We start from the raw sequence: 16,253 nt of genomic DNA, 5'->3' as shown, positions 1-16,253 counted from the left end.
AAAATGTAAAGACCATCGACACTGTAAAGAAACTGCATCAACTAATGTGCAAAATAACCAGCTGGCATCATAATAACAGGATCAAATTCACACATAACAATATTAACCTTAAATGTAAATGGGCTAAATGCCCCAATTAAAAGACAAAGACTAGCAAATTGGATAAAGAGTCAAAACCCATTGGTGTACTGTATTCAGGTAACCAATTCCACATGCAAAGACACACATAGGCTCAAAATAAAGGGATGAAGGAATATTTACCAAGCAAATGGAAAGCAAAAAAAAAAAAAAAAAGCAGGGGTTGCAATCCTAGTCTCTGATAAAACAGACTTTAAACCAACAAAGATCAAAAAAGAAAAGAAGGGAATCACATAATGATAAAGCGATCAATGCAACAAGAATAGCTAACTATCCTAAATATACATGCACCCAATACAGGAGCACCCGAATTCATAAAGCAAGTTCTTAGAGGCCTACAAAGAGACTTAGACTCCCACACAATAATAGTGGGACACTTTAACACCCCATGGTCAATATTTGACAGATCAATGAGACAGAAAATTAACAAGGATATTCAGGACTTGAACTCAGCTCTGGACCAAGTGGACCTAATAGACATCTACAGAACTCTCCACTCCAAGTCAACAGAATAGACATTCTTCTCAGCACCACATTGCACTTATTCTAAAATTGACCACATAATTAGAAGTAAAACACTCCTCAGCAAATGCAAAAGAACAGAAAACATAACAAACTGTCTCTCAGACCACAGGGCAATCTAACTAGAACTCAGGATTAAGAAACTCACTCAAGGCTGGGTGCAGTGGCTCACGCCTGTAATCCCAGGACTTTGGGAGGCTAAGGTGGGCAGATCACGAGGTCAGAAGATCGAGACCATCCTGGCTAACACAGTGAAATCCCGCCTGTACTAAAAATACAAAAAATTAGCCAGGTGTGGTGGCAGGTGCCTGTAGTCCCAACTACTTGGGAGGCTGAGGCAGGAGAATGGCATGAACCCAGGAGACAGAGCTTGCAGTGAGCCGCAATTGTGCCACTACACTCCAGCCTGAGTGACAGAGCAAGACTCTGTCAAAAAAAAAACCCCAAAAACAAAAAACAAAAACTCACTCAAAACCACACCACTACATGGAAACTGAACATCTGCTCCTAAATGACTATTGGGTAAATAATGAAATTAAGGCAGAAATAAAGAAATTCTTTGAAACCAATGAGAACAGAGACACAATGTACCAGAACCTCTGGGACACAGCTAAAGCAGTGTTTAGAAGGAAATTTATAGCACTAAATGCCCACAGGAGAAAGCAGGAAAGACCTAAAATCGAAATCCTAACATCACATTTATAAAAACTAGAGAAGCAAGAGCAAACAAATTCAAAAGCTAGCAGAAAACAATAAATAACTAAGATCAGAGCAGAACTGAAAGAGATAGAGACATGAAAAACCCTTCAAAAAATCAATGAATTCAAAAACTGTTTTTTGTGAAAAGATTAACAAAATAGGTTGATTGCTAGGCAAACAAATAAAGAAGAAAAAAGAGAAGAATCAAATAGACACAATAAAAAATGATAAAGAGGATATCACCACTCATCCCACAGAAATACAAACTACAATCAGAGAATATTATAGAAACCTCTATGCAAATAAACTAGAAAATCTAGAAGAAATGGATAAATTCCTGGACACATAAACCCTTCCAAGACTAAACCAGGAAGAAGTGGAATCCCTGAATAGATGAATAACAAGTTCTGAAACTGAGGCAGTATAATTAATAGCCTACCAATAAAAAACAAAAGCCCAGGACTAGATGGATTCACAGCTGAATTCTACCAGAGGTACAAAGAGGAGCTGGTACCATTCCTTCTGAAACTATTTCAAAGGATAGAAAAAGAGGGACTCCTCGCTAACTCATTTTATGAGTCCAGCAACATCTTGATACTAAAACCTGGCAGAGATACAACAAAATAAGAAAATTTCAGGCCGATATCCCTGATGAACATCAATGTGAAAATCCTCAATAAAACACTGGCAAACCAACTTCAGCAGCACATTAAAAAGCTTATCCACCACGATCAAGTCGGCTTCACCCCTGGAATACAAGGCTGGTTCAATTTATGCAAATCAATAAACATAATTCATCACATAAACAGAACCAATGACAAAAACCACATGAATATTTCAATAGATGCGGAAAAGTGCTTTGATAAAATTCAACATCCTTTCATGCTAAAAACACTCAATAAACTAGATGTTGAAGGAACATATCTCAAAATAATAAGCGTTATTTATGACAAACTCACAGCCAATACCATACTGAATGGGCAAAAGCTGGAAGCATTCCCTTTGAAAATACACACAAGACAAGGATGCCCTCTCTCACCACTCCTATTCAACACAATATTGGAAATTCTGACCAGGGCAATCAGGCAAGAGAAAGAAATAAAGTGTATTCAAATAGGAAGAGAGGAAATCAAATTGTTTCTGTTTGCAGATGACATGACTGTATATTTACAAAACCCCATAATCTCAGCCAAAAACTCCTTAAGCTGATAAGCAACTTTAGCAAAGTCTTAGGAAACAAATCAATGTGCAAAAATTACAAACATTCCTATACCCAAATAATAGACAGAGAGCCAAATCATGAGTGAATTCCCATTCACAATTGCTACAAAGAGAATAAGATACCTAGGAATACAACTTACAAGGGATGTGAAGAACCTTCTCAAGAAGAACTACAAACCACTGCTAAAGGAAATAAGAAAGGATACAAACAAATGGAAGAACATTTCATGCTCATGGATAGGAAGAATTAATATCATGAAAATGGCCATTCTGCCTAAAGTAATTTATACATTCAATGCTATTCCCATCAAGTCCCATTGACTTTCTTCAAATAGTTAGAAAAAACTACTTTAAATTTCAGATGGAGCCATAAAAGAGCCCATGTAGCCAAGAGAATCCTAAACAAAAAGAACGAAGCTGGAGGCATCACACTACCTGACTTCAAACTATACTACAAGGCTACAGTAAGCAAAAGAGCACAGTACTGGTACCAAGACAGATGTATAGACCAATGGAACAGAACATAGGCCTCAGAAATAACACCACACATCTAAAACCATCTGATCTTTGACAAATCTGACATAAACAATCAATGGGGAAGGGATTTCCTATTTAATAAATGGTATTGGGAAAAATGGCTAGCCATATGCAGAAAACTGAAACTGAACCCCTTCCTTACACCTTACACAAAAATTAACTCAAGATAGATTAAAAACTTAAACATAAGACCTAAAACCATAAAAACCCTAAAAGAAAACCTAGGCAATATCATTCAGGACATAGACATGGGCAGAGACTTCATGACTAAAACACCAAAAGCAATGGCAACAAAAGCCAAAATTGACAAATGGGATCTAATTAAACTAAAGAACTTCTGCACAGAGAAAGAAACTATCATCTGAGTGAGCAGGCAACCTACAGAATGGGAGAAAATTTTTGCAATTTATTCATCTGACAAAGGGCTAATATCCAGAATCTACAAGGAACTTAAACAAATTTACAAGAAAAAAAAACAAACAACCCCATCAAAAAGTGGGCAAAGGATATGAACAGACACTTCTCAAAAGAAGACATTTATGCGGCCAACAAACAAATGAAGAAAAGCTCATCATCACCAGTCATCAGAGAAATGTAAATCAAAACCACAATGAGATACCGTCTCATGCCAGTTAGAATGCCGATCGTTAAATAGTCAGGAAACAACAGATGCTGGAGAGGATGTGGAGAAATAGGAATGCTTTTACACTATTGGTGGGAGTGTATATTAGTTCAACCATTGTGGAAGACAATGGTTTATTATTATATAATGTCCTTCTGTGTCTCTTTTCACAGCTTAACCTGAAGTCTGTTTTGTCTGATACAAGCATAGCTCCTCACTTTTGATTTCCATTTGCATGGAATATCTTTTTTCATCTCTTCACTTTCAGTCTATGCATGTCTTTACAGTTTAGGTGATTTTCTTACAGGCAGCATATAGTTGGGTCTTGCGTTTTTAAAATCTGTTAAGCTAGTCTCTATCTTTTACATGGGGAATTTAATCCACTTACATTCAAAGTTATTATTTCTTGGGAGGTGAGGACTTCTATCATTTTATTGATTCTTTTCTGGTTGTTTTGTGTATCTTTTGTTCATTACTACTTCTCTTATTGTTTATCCTTGCAATTGAATGGTTTTCTGTGGTTATAAGTCTTGATTCCTTTCTGATTCTCCTTTGTGTATCAGCTCTACTAGTAAGTTTTATAGTTTCGCATGTTTTCATGAAAATGTTTATCATCTTTTCACTTCCAGATATGACTCCCTTGAGCATTTCTTTTAAGGCTGGTCTAGTGGTGATACATTGTCTTAATTTTTGCTTGTCTGGGAGAGATTTTATTACTTCTTCATTTCTGAAGGATAGCTTTGCTTGGTATAATATTCTTCATGGACAGGTTTTTTGTCTTTTTGTATGTTGAATTTATCATCCCAACTCTCTCTTGGCCTCTAAGGTTTCTGCTGAGAAATCCACCCTTAGACCAATGAAGATTCCCTTATATGTGACTTGATGCTTTTCTCTTGCTGCTTTTAAAATTTTTTCTTTGACTTTTTACAGTTTAAGTATAATGTGACTTGGGGAGAATCTTTTTGGGTTGAATCTATTTGGAATTCTTTTAGCTTCCTGGACCTGAATGCTCATCTCTCTCTCAAGACTTGAGAAGTTCTCTGCTATTATTTTATTAAACATGTTTTCCCACCCTTTTCTCTTCTCCTTGCCTTCTAAAGCACCCATAATATGAGCATTTCTTTCCTGAATGGTGTCCCATAAATCCTGTAAGCTTTTTTCATTCTCTTTTATGTCTTCTTTTTTTTCTTCTTTGTCTGCCTGTGTTATTTCAAAAGACCTGTCTTCGTGTTTAGAAATTTTTTCTTCTTGGCCAGTCTGTTGTTGAAACAGACTATTGTATTTTTATTTCATTCATTGAATTCTTCACGGCTAGGATTTCTTTTTGGTTCTTTTTTATGATAACTACCTTTTTTGTTGAACTTCTCATTCAATTATGAATCATTTTCCTGATTTCATTGAATTGTCTATCTGTATTATCTTGTATCTCACTGAGTCACCTTCAGATTATTATTTTGAATTCCTTTATTTGCATTTCATATATTTCCTTATGATCTGGGTCTGTTACTAGAATTATTATTTTCCTTATGAGGTGTCATGTTGCCATGCTTTTAAATATTTGATGTGTTCCTATGTTGATTTCTACACATCTGGTGGAAAAGTTGTCTCTTTCAATTTTATGGAGTAGGTTTCACAGGACAAAGTTTATTCATATAAACGTATCCTGGAGTATCAGCTCAGTGACGTAAGTAGACCTTGGTTCTAGGTAGACATTTCAGTGTAGTCTTCATGTGGTTTCTTTGGCTGTAATCCACATTAGCAGCATTTGCAAGTCTCTCAGTGGCCTAGGCTATAAGAACTTGTAGTGATAGCCAGATATGGGCTTCCAGGGCTGTTTCTCAGGTAAAGGTCATGTGTGTACACATGATGGGCCAATGAACTATGGGGTAAGTTTGCTTAACTATGGGTTAAGTATGGGGTTAAGGCCATGGGACTGTTACCCTGGCTGGGAGTATGTGAATGCAGTTCACATGTAGTAAAGGTTACAAAATTACCACTAGATGGGAGGAATAAGTTCTAGTGTTCCATACCACTGTAAGATGGCTCTAATTAAAAATAATGTATTAAATAGTTTCAACTAGTTTGAAGGAGGATATTGAACAATCCCAACAAAAGGAAATGATAAATATTTGAGATGATGGATATGCTAATTACCCTGATATGATCAGTATACATTATATGTATAGAAACATCAATATATACCCCATGAATATGCAGTTATTATTTGTCAATTTAACAAATAAGTTAAAATAAATAGAAATGTTCACAGGAGACAGTTGGTGTAAGGTAGCAGGCCACATCTGCCACTAACTGGCTGTGAGATCTTCTCTGAGATCTGTTATTGCAAAGGCTGACAGAATAAGCTCTCTGAAGTTGTGCAGAAGTGACCTATCTTCTCTGAGCCTCAGTTATGCCATCTACAAATGGCATAATGAATGTGAGTTGTCTCATACAGGGTGAGTGCTCAGTGATGTTAACTACTATTATTAAACCTCAGAACTGGGACCTAGAACAAGTATTAAGGAGGCAAAATTTTCCCAGGGGACTAGTAAATATGTAAAAGCAAGGCTGAGAAATGATTTAGTGATAAAAAATGGTGAGAAGCATGACAGGTGTTGCTCTCAGCTGCAGGGAAGCAGTAGTAGAGCGGCAACCTCAGGATTTAAATCCTGATTTGTTCATGGACTACCTCTATGACCATGGGAAAATGACTTTATCTCCCTGGGCATCAGCTCCTTATCAGTAAAACGGGATAATGCAGCCAGGCAAAGTGGCTCACGCCTGTAACCCTAGCACTTTGGGAGGCTGAAGCTGGAAGATCGCTTGAGCCCAGGAGTTCAAGACCAGCCTGGGCAATAGAGCAAGACACTGTCTCAGTAAAAAAGAAAAAGAAAAAAAAGATTAATTTAAATCAATAAATAAAAGAAAGGGGATAATGCTAATAATAGTTCTTACTTCATAGGGTTGTAAGGATGAAGTGAGATAATACATGAACGGCACTTAGGTCAGGGCCTGGACCAGAGAAAGTGCCATATAAAGTGTTAGCTGTTGTTATTGCAAAGGCTGACAGAATAAGCTCTCTGAAGTTGTGCAGAGAAGATTCTACAACACATTTGTTCCTCAAAATCCCAGAGGCCCCAGAGTGCTGAATTAACATGGCCCTCCAGAACAGGGAAGAATCATTGAGAGTCTATTCTTGAGATCCAAGCTGACAACTCAGAGTTTATTTGTAACAGGCTCCAAATGTCATGTCAGAAATGCCAAGCTTTCTAGACCTTTCTGGCCTTCCAGGAATGGTCTTGTGCTTTCAGAATTTTTTTTTTTTTCAAAACGATAAGGCGAATGAAGTTCTTGGAGATCGAAACAAAAACACAGTTAAAAGGAACTGAAATTGTGACGTATTTTGAATGTGAAACGGAGCCGGTCTCTGAGCTTCCAGAGGAAGTGGGGTGGAGGGGAATCAATCTCACAGGGCCCTGTTTTCATGGACTCAGTGTCTTGGAAAATTTTGCTGCACTGATTTTTCCTCCACCCTGTCATCCACAAAGTGCCTCAAGGAGCCCCCAAAGTATGAGTCACTTCATTGGCCACCAGGCTAGTGACCCTTTGCTTTCTGAATGCCATTTATTTCCACAGGCCACTTAACTGTGAAGTCAGCACCTTGGGCCATTGGTGAAGAGTTTGCTGGCAGATCTGCTGCAAACTGGTACAGTTAATAAGGATTTATGGCTCTGGAAGTCCCCTGGGGAGGAAATTCTCCAATTCACTTTCTCTCTATTGCAGAGGTTCTCTTCAACAGCTCTGGGACAGGGAAGGACTTTTCAGCCAGAGTCCAGGGGCCTGATAATTCACCCTGCAGGGAGACGAAAGTTTCCCCTCTGGGGCCTGTGCAGCTTTAATTGCCTCATTTTTACCCTCCTCTTAGCAGTTCCTTTAGTTAAGATGCCACATTTGGAAGTCTCAAAGCTCACAGGGTCTTCTCCCCTTGAATCCCAACTAAACAGAGCCTGACTTGCCCTGAAGCTCAGCAAACAGAAAATTTGGTGAGTTGCTCATAGGATTCTGCAGATTCCTAAGAACAGCTTGAAGTCTCTGAGGAGCAGTCTCTGAAACTGTTCCGCTCTCCACTGGGGGAAGATCTGGGTCAACCCTTGTGGCAAGAGTGGGTTGGCTTTAATATGCAATTGCCACAACAGGGAAGGGTCCCCATGGGGAAGCTAATGGATTGAGCAGTTACTCCCTTGTAGTTGCCTTATCAAATTGGCTTCTTATATAAGCAAATGTTCCAGCCTCCCTTCTCCATCTCTCCTCAGATTCTCAGGAATCCACCAGGATTTGTGTGTGGGTGAGGAGGATATCAGGGATGTTGGGAAATGTTGGCTATCAGTTCATCTCTGTAACCTGCCTCCTGACTAAATCCCAGAATGCACAGAGAAAGTTTAGAAACCCCCCAAATTACTTCTGAATTTTAAAATATTGGTTTCTTATTTTAATTCTAAAGTCCTGATATGCTGTGTTGTATATTTAGTTTTCTACTTAGAACTTTTTTTTTGAAATCATATTAGTTGGGTTGCCAACTTTTCAGTACTTCCCCCCAGCTCCTGATCCACCCTTCAGCTTGTGTCTGCCTCTTACTCTTTCTAGAATGTTCTTTGGCTCTTGAGATCTTATAGGAACCACCTTCCTTGCCTGAACTCTCCCTGGGGCTGCTGGTCTTGTTGAAGCACTGACTCTTGGGCCTAGTTTGGAGTGGGTGGACGTGCAGTGTGAACTGGCTGTGGCCTTCTTCCACTGAAAGGAGAACTTTGCCCAGACCACCAAATGTGTGGTAATAATATCCTCTGCCACAAATGCACACAGACAGATGGAGGAAGAGACACCTCAAAAAGCTGTGTACTGTCAGAGCGCCATTAGGACAAAGATTTGCATGGCTGAAAAATGACAGCTTGGAAAGTGTCTGTGTGGCCAAAATGTCAGATCCTATAAGTTTCACCATTGTCTTGACAGTATAGCAATAGATGCTTTTTTCTCTATCTTGCTGACAAGTTTTTTTCCCTCTGTCATTTTGATTGATCAATTTGTACATTATCCAATGAAGTTTCTTTCTTTCTCTCTCTCTCTCTCTCTCTCTCTCCCCCGCCTGCCTGCCTGCCTGCCTGCCTTCCTTCCTTCCTTCCTTCCTTCCTTCCTTCCTTCTCTCTCTCTCTCTTTCTTTTTATTTATTTTTTGACAAGATCTCACTCTATTACCCAGGCTAGAGTGCAGTGGTGCGATCATGGCTCACTGTAGCCTCAACCTCCCAGGCTCAACGATCCTCCCATCTCAGCCTCCCAAGTAACTGGGACTACACGTGCATGCCACCATGCCTAGCTAACTTTTTGTACTTGAGACAGGGCTTTGCTATGTTGCCCAGGCTGGTCTCAAACTCCTGGGCACCACCCACCTGGCTGCCTGGGTCTCCCAAAGTGCTGAGATTACAGGTATGAACCACCGTAACCAGCCTCACTGAAGTTTCTGTCTTGAGAATTTCCTTGTGCAGAAAAGGTGCCTATTGATTATGAACACATTCCCTTAAAATGGGAGTTCTTGTACAATTTCATTCTTTCTTGTTTTATTTTGAAGAGATAATGCTCCCAGAGAACAACTTATCCCCAGGGAGGTAGCAGGGATTGAAATCTAGCAGAAGTTTGGCATCCAAGCATGCCAGGGGACACCTCCGCCCTCAAGAACAAGATGCATGGCATTACCTCAGACCGCCTTCTTCCCATCTCTGTCTTTACTAACTCTCCTTGTTTCCTTCTTTAATAGACTCCAAAAACTAGCTTCTCTTGCACATCCATCCTACCACTAACATTCAGCCACCAAATAAACAAACAAATAAAAACTCAACTCAACAAAACAACATATATGAAGAGCTCTGAGTTCCTTAGAGACACGGCTTCACTTTGTTTAGAAACACTATTTTGACTAAATGTTGCCCTCTCTCTGGCTCTCAAAACTTTCCTCAGCTCTCCTTGGTTAATATAACACATGAGTCTGATGCTGATTATGAATTTAATTTTGCGTAAAAATCTCAACATATGTTTTTCATTTTCTAATGCACTTCATCCTTGTATTTAGAAAGGTTGGAGGTATCTGTTATTAACCAAATGTCTGATCTAAGGAAACCACAGAATCACAGAATTGTTTTCTATCTGAGTCTCTGATTTCCAAATCTTCTGATTTCCAAGACAGAAGAACAGCAAGTGTTATCATAGAGACATTGTCCTGCTTATTCCAATAAATCCCTACGAATTGGTCAACGTTAGGGTCCTCCCTGTCCATAATCAAGGTGACTAAATGACATAACTCAGGGGCTCCACACAAGCCCATTTATTCAAATTAAAACTCCCACTTGTTCTCATTTCTCCTAGACAGCATTTCATATTCCACTATTAAATTCACTTCTTAGAGAAAAGAAATTATTTACAAAGGTAGTTTGTTAAACATCATGTGTATTTCCTAAAATGATAAAGAGATATTGGGATATCATGGAAAACCTCTGGAATAAATCCCAACTGAACCCAAATCCTAGCTCTTCCCTGTGCAAACTGTGTGATCATCAGCAACTACTCAACCTCTCGGAGTTATTGAGAGGATCCCAGGAGGCAGCACAGGTGACAGCCAGGGATGCAGCTGCACTGTGCCTGGCACCATGCATTGTCATTACTGTTGCCATCCCACCTGCTGCCAGTGGCATGAGGGCAGTGGGTATCTGGAACCTAAAGAAGAGAGGGCCAGAAGCAAAAGTAAACCATGGGCTTTCCTCCTCCCCTGCTTGTCCTGCTGCCCAGTGTCTCCTCTGTGGCAGACCTGGCCTGTTTACCCAGCAGGCTCCACCAACTCCCTCCTTTCATCTCAGGGATCAGCTCAAGACCGGCCTAGTGCAGGCTGTCATCTTTCACCTGGACAGTGGGCACAGCCTCCTCAATGCCTCCCTATCTCCACTCTGGCTGTTCTCAATTCATTCTTCACACAGTGGCCAGAGTGACCTTTCCAAAATGCATGTCTGACCATATTACTCTTCCACTTAAAACCCATTATCATCTCAGAATCAAGTTCATCTCCAGGCTTTTCACAGTATCGATCTTGTTATCCAGCATATTCTCTCCCCACCATCCCCTCAGTAAAGAATACTCAGTCTCATGAAGCTTATTTCAAGGCCCTGAACACAGCAAGCTCTCTCTTGCCCATTTCTTCTGAGCTCAAGCTCATTTCCTGGCATTGCTTACCCAATCTCAGGTTTCTTTCTAAACATCGCTTCCTTCAGAAGACGGCTTCTCTGACCCCTCCACGTCTTGGCTGTTCGCCGACCCTTGGGCTTCCCATCCAGCATTTACCCAAGGGGCAGCAGTTGTCTCCTGTCTATCCCTACCCACCAGACTGTTTGCCCATGGAAGGCAAGCACGTGTCTACTGCTGTACCCCAGGCCCCAGCACAGCATGAGGCACATGAATGTGCTCAGATCAATAAATGAGCTAATGAAGCTGTTATCCAACGCCCTCATTTTATGCCTTACAGTTAATATCTTCTGGGGGCAGGGAGGAAATAACTCACATGGTCTTTTACAATGAAATGATGTTAATGTGTTTTTCCTTGAAAATTTCCTTTTCCTGAAATTCAAATCTAAAGTCTGGGAACAGGAATATAGGGTCAATGGTCAATGGCATGGCATGGGAGCAGAAGGCAGCCACAAAGGGTACCCAAAAGGTGCTCTGTTCTAAACACTGTAGGAAGCAGCACCCTTTATATCTTGGAGGGTAGCAAACTGTCTGTCTGACTCTCTGCCAACAAGCTCCCAATAGGGATTTCTGCCTCTTACGACTAACAAAGGGAGTCACCTTCATGTCTCTCAGTGAATTTACAAGATAACAGAGTTATTTTTAAGGTAAGACTCAAAATAAAAAGAAACCAACTTACCTAAAAGAATCTGGGATACAATGTTATTCAGGTGATGGTTACCCTAAAAGCCTTGACTTGACCACTACACAATCTATGCACGTAATAAAATTGCATGTGTAATCCATAAATTTACACAAATTTAAAATACTTTAAAAATAATAATTTGACAAAAGAGAAAAAAGAATCTAGGATGCCTTCAAATACTCTTTAGATGATTGTTTTTCTGTACTAGAGGTACAAACAAGGTAAGATGCTGTTTCTACAGCCTCATGGGAGGAGACTTATATGGGAAATTATCTTTTTTATAATAAAAAATATTCTTATTTATGTAATGTACAGTATAGGTAATAATGGTGGACTAAATTATTTTAAATTACCCCAGCTTAATATTTAAACTTCCAGAGTAAACCGGCTCCCTTCCCCTCTGTTCCTCTCTCCTTTTCCATCTCTTTCCCTCCTCTTCAATCTCTTTCCCTCCTCTTCAATCTCTTTCCCTCCTCTTCCATCTCCTTCCTCCTCTCCTCTCTCCTCTACTCCCTTCCTTTCTCTCCTTCCTTCTTGTTCTTCCTATAATCAGCTTCCTATACTTTTTTGAAACCTCTCCCTTAAGGATTTCACACTGAAGAAGCAAAAAAAGTCTACCTCTGGTCCCAGCTCTTCCTAAGGACCCTTCCAACTTTGGAATTTCTTGACTCCAACTCACTGCTTAGACCCTTATCCTGGGCCTTTCAAATAATAACTAGATTTCTTTGTCAAAAGACTCTGACTATACTGCCACAAAGTCATCAATCCATTGGAAGAGGTTTTCCTTTAAATTCTGTCAAGATTATATTTTCTCCATGGGTCAATTAATATAAAGAGGTTAATAAAGTTCCACAGAGATAAACATTAGCTGTAACTAAAGTCTGCATTCACTGGTGAATCGATTTATTTACACAATGTCTTATTCTCAATGGAGTTTATGTGCTAGCTTCTATGCAAGGACTCCAATGTCCAAGTCTTAGTCCAATAGAACCTACTGTACATAAGTAACTGCAGTACAAAGGAGGCAGTGGCCAATACCCTGATAAATAAAGAAATACAGTGCTAGGGGTTTCTGACATGGATTTCAAAAAGCTCTCTAGCAAAGCTAAGCATCCACAGCAAAATACTTGTCTTTCTTTGTATTACCCAGTTTGGCTGCCGCATTAGCCAGAGTTCATTGGGTAATTGCACAATCCCTTGTGAGGCTTTTATCTTAAAGCCTTACCCTTGGGGAACTAGAGTGCCTCAGATATCTGGTGCATAGAGCAAACTATAGAAAAGCAGAAAGGATCCTTGATTCTGGAGTACACAGGAAATCTTAATGATGCCCAAAGTAACCATCATGTATTCATGTACACAGCAATGAGTAGTACACTGAAAAAATATATCATCTTTCCTCCAAAACGGAGGCTGCTCATGTGATCCCAGGTGGATGGGAGGCAGATTGATATAATGAATGAAACCATGTGCTTTTGAGTTAAAAGGGTCCTGGGTTTAAGTTTCAACTCTGCCTTTTAGTCTCTTTTATTACTGCAGCCTTCTGAGCTTCAAACTCTCCTCTGCCAAAGGAGCACTAGAGTAAGTACTGATGAAAAAAAAATGGATGTGAAGTGATTAACTTGGTGCCCAACACACGCGAAGAATTCAGCCAGTACTAGCTGACAATCACAATAAAATTTGTGACAATAATGTACAAAACTCAGAGAATTAAATAGCAGCCTTCTTTACGGCCAAGTGAAAGAAGATGGGGTCATTTCATCTGGAGAAGAGCCAACCAGAAAGACATGAACAATTCTATTTACTTTCCTTTATTTTTATTACACAAGTAGTCCACGTTCGTGGTAAAAAAAAAAAAAAATTACAATGTAATACAAGCTGAAATAAACTTAAATTATGAACTTTACCACCAACCAGACATATCTAAAATTTCACATATATGCTTATTTTCATCTTTCTTGAAATATATATTTTTAAACAAAAATGAGCGCATTTATAACGCTGTTTTATATCTTGCTTTTTTCTTATTTCCATGCCATGATCACCTTTCTTTGCCAAATAACAACATCAATGTCATCATCTAACTGGCTACAGAATAACCAATTATATAAACATTATGAAATATGTTTAACCAATTTCCCACAATAGCTATTATTTAAGTTGTAAGAATGGACCATGTGCCCTGGGCTAAACCAGATTGGACCAGTTCTGGTTCCACCTGGAAAAGATCCTATGTTCTCTCGGTCTCATCTTTACCATCTTTAAAATAAGAATTACTCCAGTTCTTAAGGCTAGTATGTGGATCAAATGAACTGATGCATGTAAACGTGTTTTGTAAAGTACTATGTGAATGTTTACATTCATTAATGAAGGTACTAAACAGGTGTTCTCCACTGAATCAAAACAAGAAGAAATTTGATTAACATGCTGTTGGTCTTGTTGGGATGATTCCTGGCTTGCAGCAGGCTAGGAGTGCAACAGCAAATGCTTCAATGTGGTTTAGGGGCTCTGGCTCTGTTTCCAGTCCCCGACGGGAGAAACCAGAATGCAGCCCTGGCATAAACTCTGTCCACTTTCCTCCTGAGGACATGAGGTCCAGAGAAGATAAGTGCCATGTCTATGGGGCTCCTGAAAGCCAGAGTGAGCCACCTTCTGCCTCCAAATCCAATGCCATCGATCTTCACCGTGCCCACAGTGTGTTAGTGACTGGCCAGCTATTAAATGCCCACCTTGTGTTTAATCTTGAAGATTGCAAAAGAAAGGAAACCTGGCTGCCTTGGCAGATTCTAGCAGATATGGGCGTGATTCAGGTACATTCAGAACATACTACAGCCTCAACTTCTCTAACTTTTAACCATCAAAGCACTGGAAACAAATCCACCTCTTTAAAACATTAGTAAATCGAAACACAAGTAGATTCTCATCTCAAGAGTTTATGTGGCTGAGGTAGATGATAGAAATTTCTAGAAGTCTTATGTTTCCCCGCAAATTATTCTATAATTTGCATTATTTATGTAGTGTTGAAAGGGAGATTTGGTTGGCTTGCCTGAAATTATACCTCCCTTTCTCCTAATACATACTCTCAGGTATATGTCGGAGACAGAAAAATACTTTGAATGACGTAGGTCATCTGTTTTTATGCCGACCACCTATTAGAATCACCTGAGAAGTTTCTGGAAAACAAGACAAAATACTGCAGATGACTTGCTGATCTCTAAAAGTTAAGCTTCAATTATTCTAGGGGTAACTTTCTAATCTCCTCAGAGTCAGGTGATTCTGGCTTGATGTGCAGCCAGAGTTGAGAAACACTGGTTAGGGTCCCAGTGGGGTAAGGAACAGATTACATGCTCATGATCTCACATACTCTTTCACTCTCATTGTGCCTCTGAGCAAAACCATTGAAATATATGTGCTCAGATTCAACTTCTTCTACCCCTAAAACAAGACCCTGAATAAAAAAAAATCTTATATAATAAAAGGACCCAAACTATGAAAAATAGGATAACTGCTATACAGCCAAAAATGGAGGAAGTAAAGTTCCTCAACGCAATATTATGCAGCAGCTTTAATTTATGATTACAAAGAATTCACAGCAACATGGAAAAACCATAGACTGAAATGCAGGAAATGAATATAAACGTGTCCATAGTGCAGGGACGCAACTATGAAAACTAAAGTTATATGTGCATATACACATTCACAAACACACACACACACACACACACACACACACACACACACGGAAAACCCCCAAAATATCAATAGATGCTATCTTGGTGGAGAATTTGGCTTCCTTTAACATTTTTGTACTTTCACAGTATTTTTTAAACTACCATGTACATGATAGGAAAATAACATTTATAGTAGAACAAAACAAATTTACTTTTCAAAAGTTACTCCTCTATTACATGATCATCAAGTCATGATTCTCAACACTGAATTAACAAAACAAAGATTCAAATGCCCACCTGAAGTTCTCTGTCTTTCAGCTGCCCTGGCTTCTGCTGCCTCTATCTCTTCTGCCTTTCTCCTCCAAGTAATTCGGATTGCTCATTTGAAAGAAAAGGGAAACAGCAAATTATATTTATGAACAATGCCAACCAATAGCAAGAAAGTCAGGAAGTGTAGCAGGTCATCTGTGCTTTTTAGAAGCCAGTATAGATGTCAGTGCAAGATCTCTTCTCAAGAAGGGGGAAGATTTCCAGTTAAGGGCTACGTCTAAAAAGAAGAAACCTAAAATTGCCCTGCCCCTCTAATGACTGGTTTTTGTCATTATCTTTCTCAAGAGATCAAGCAGATATAATGGGTTAGAGTCAGGGATTTTAAGTGGCTTTTAGTTCTCCTGAAAGGTTTCTGTTTCCATGGCAACAGAAATAGCAACACTGCCTTACACACACGGCACTTTAGATTTGTTTAAAGCACTTCCCTCACTCACTTATATTTTCAATTCACTTGCACTCTGGCAGAGACCTTATCCACTCTGCTGAAAATGTTCTGTCAGAGGTTACCAATAACCTTGTTGCTCACATAAAGAATCCTTTCTGAGTCCTCA

At 39.4% G+C, this 16,253-nt stretch overlaps 1 protein-coding gene across 1 annotated transcript in view; it reads right to left on the bottom strand.

The window, feature by feature from the left end:
- Positions 1 to 15,952, bottom strand: part of CYSLTR2 (cysteinyl leukotriene receptor 2) — a 45,956-nt gene extending 30,004 nt beyond the window's left edge. Inside the window, exon 1 of the mRNA XM_025364647.1 lies at positions 15,670 to 15,952. The gene's annotated coding sequence lies outside the window, so the exon portion shown is untranslated. The remainder of the gene's footprint in view (positions 1 to 15,669) is intronic.
- Positions 15,953 to 16,253: the final 301 nt, after the last annotated feature.

This window comes from Theropithecus gelada, chromosome 17 (genome assembly GCF_003255815.1).
Source record: "Theropithecus gelada isolate Dixy chromosome 17, Tgel_1.0, whole genome shotgun sequence".
NCBI classification, from domain to species: Eukaryota; Metazoa; Chordata; class Mammalia; order Primates; family Cercopithecidae; genus Theropithecus; species Theropithecus gelada.
This window is presented reverse-complemented; position numbering and strand designations above follow the sequence as displayed.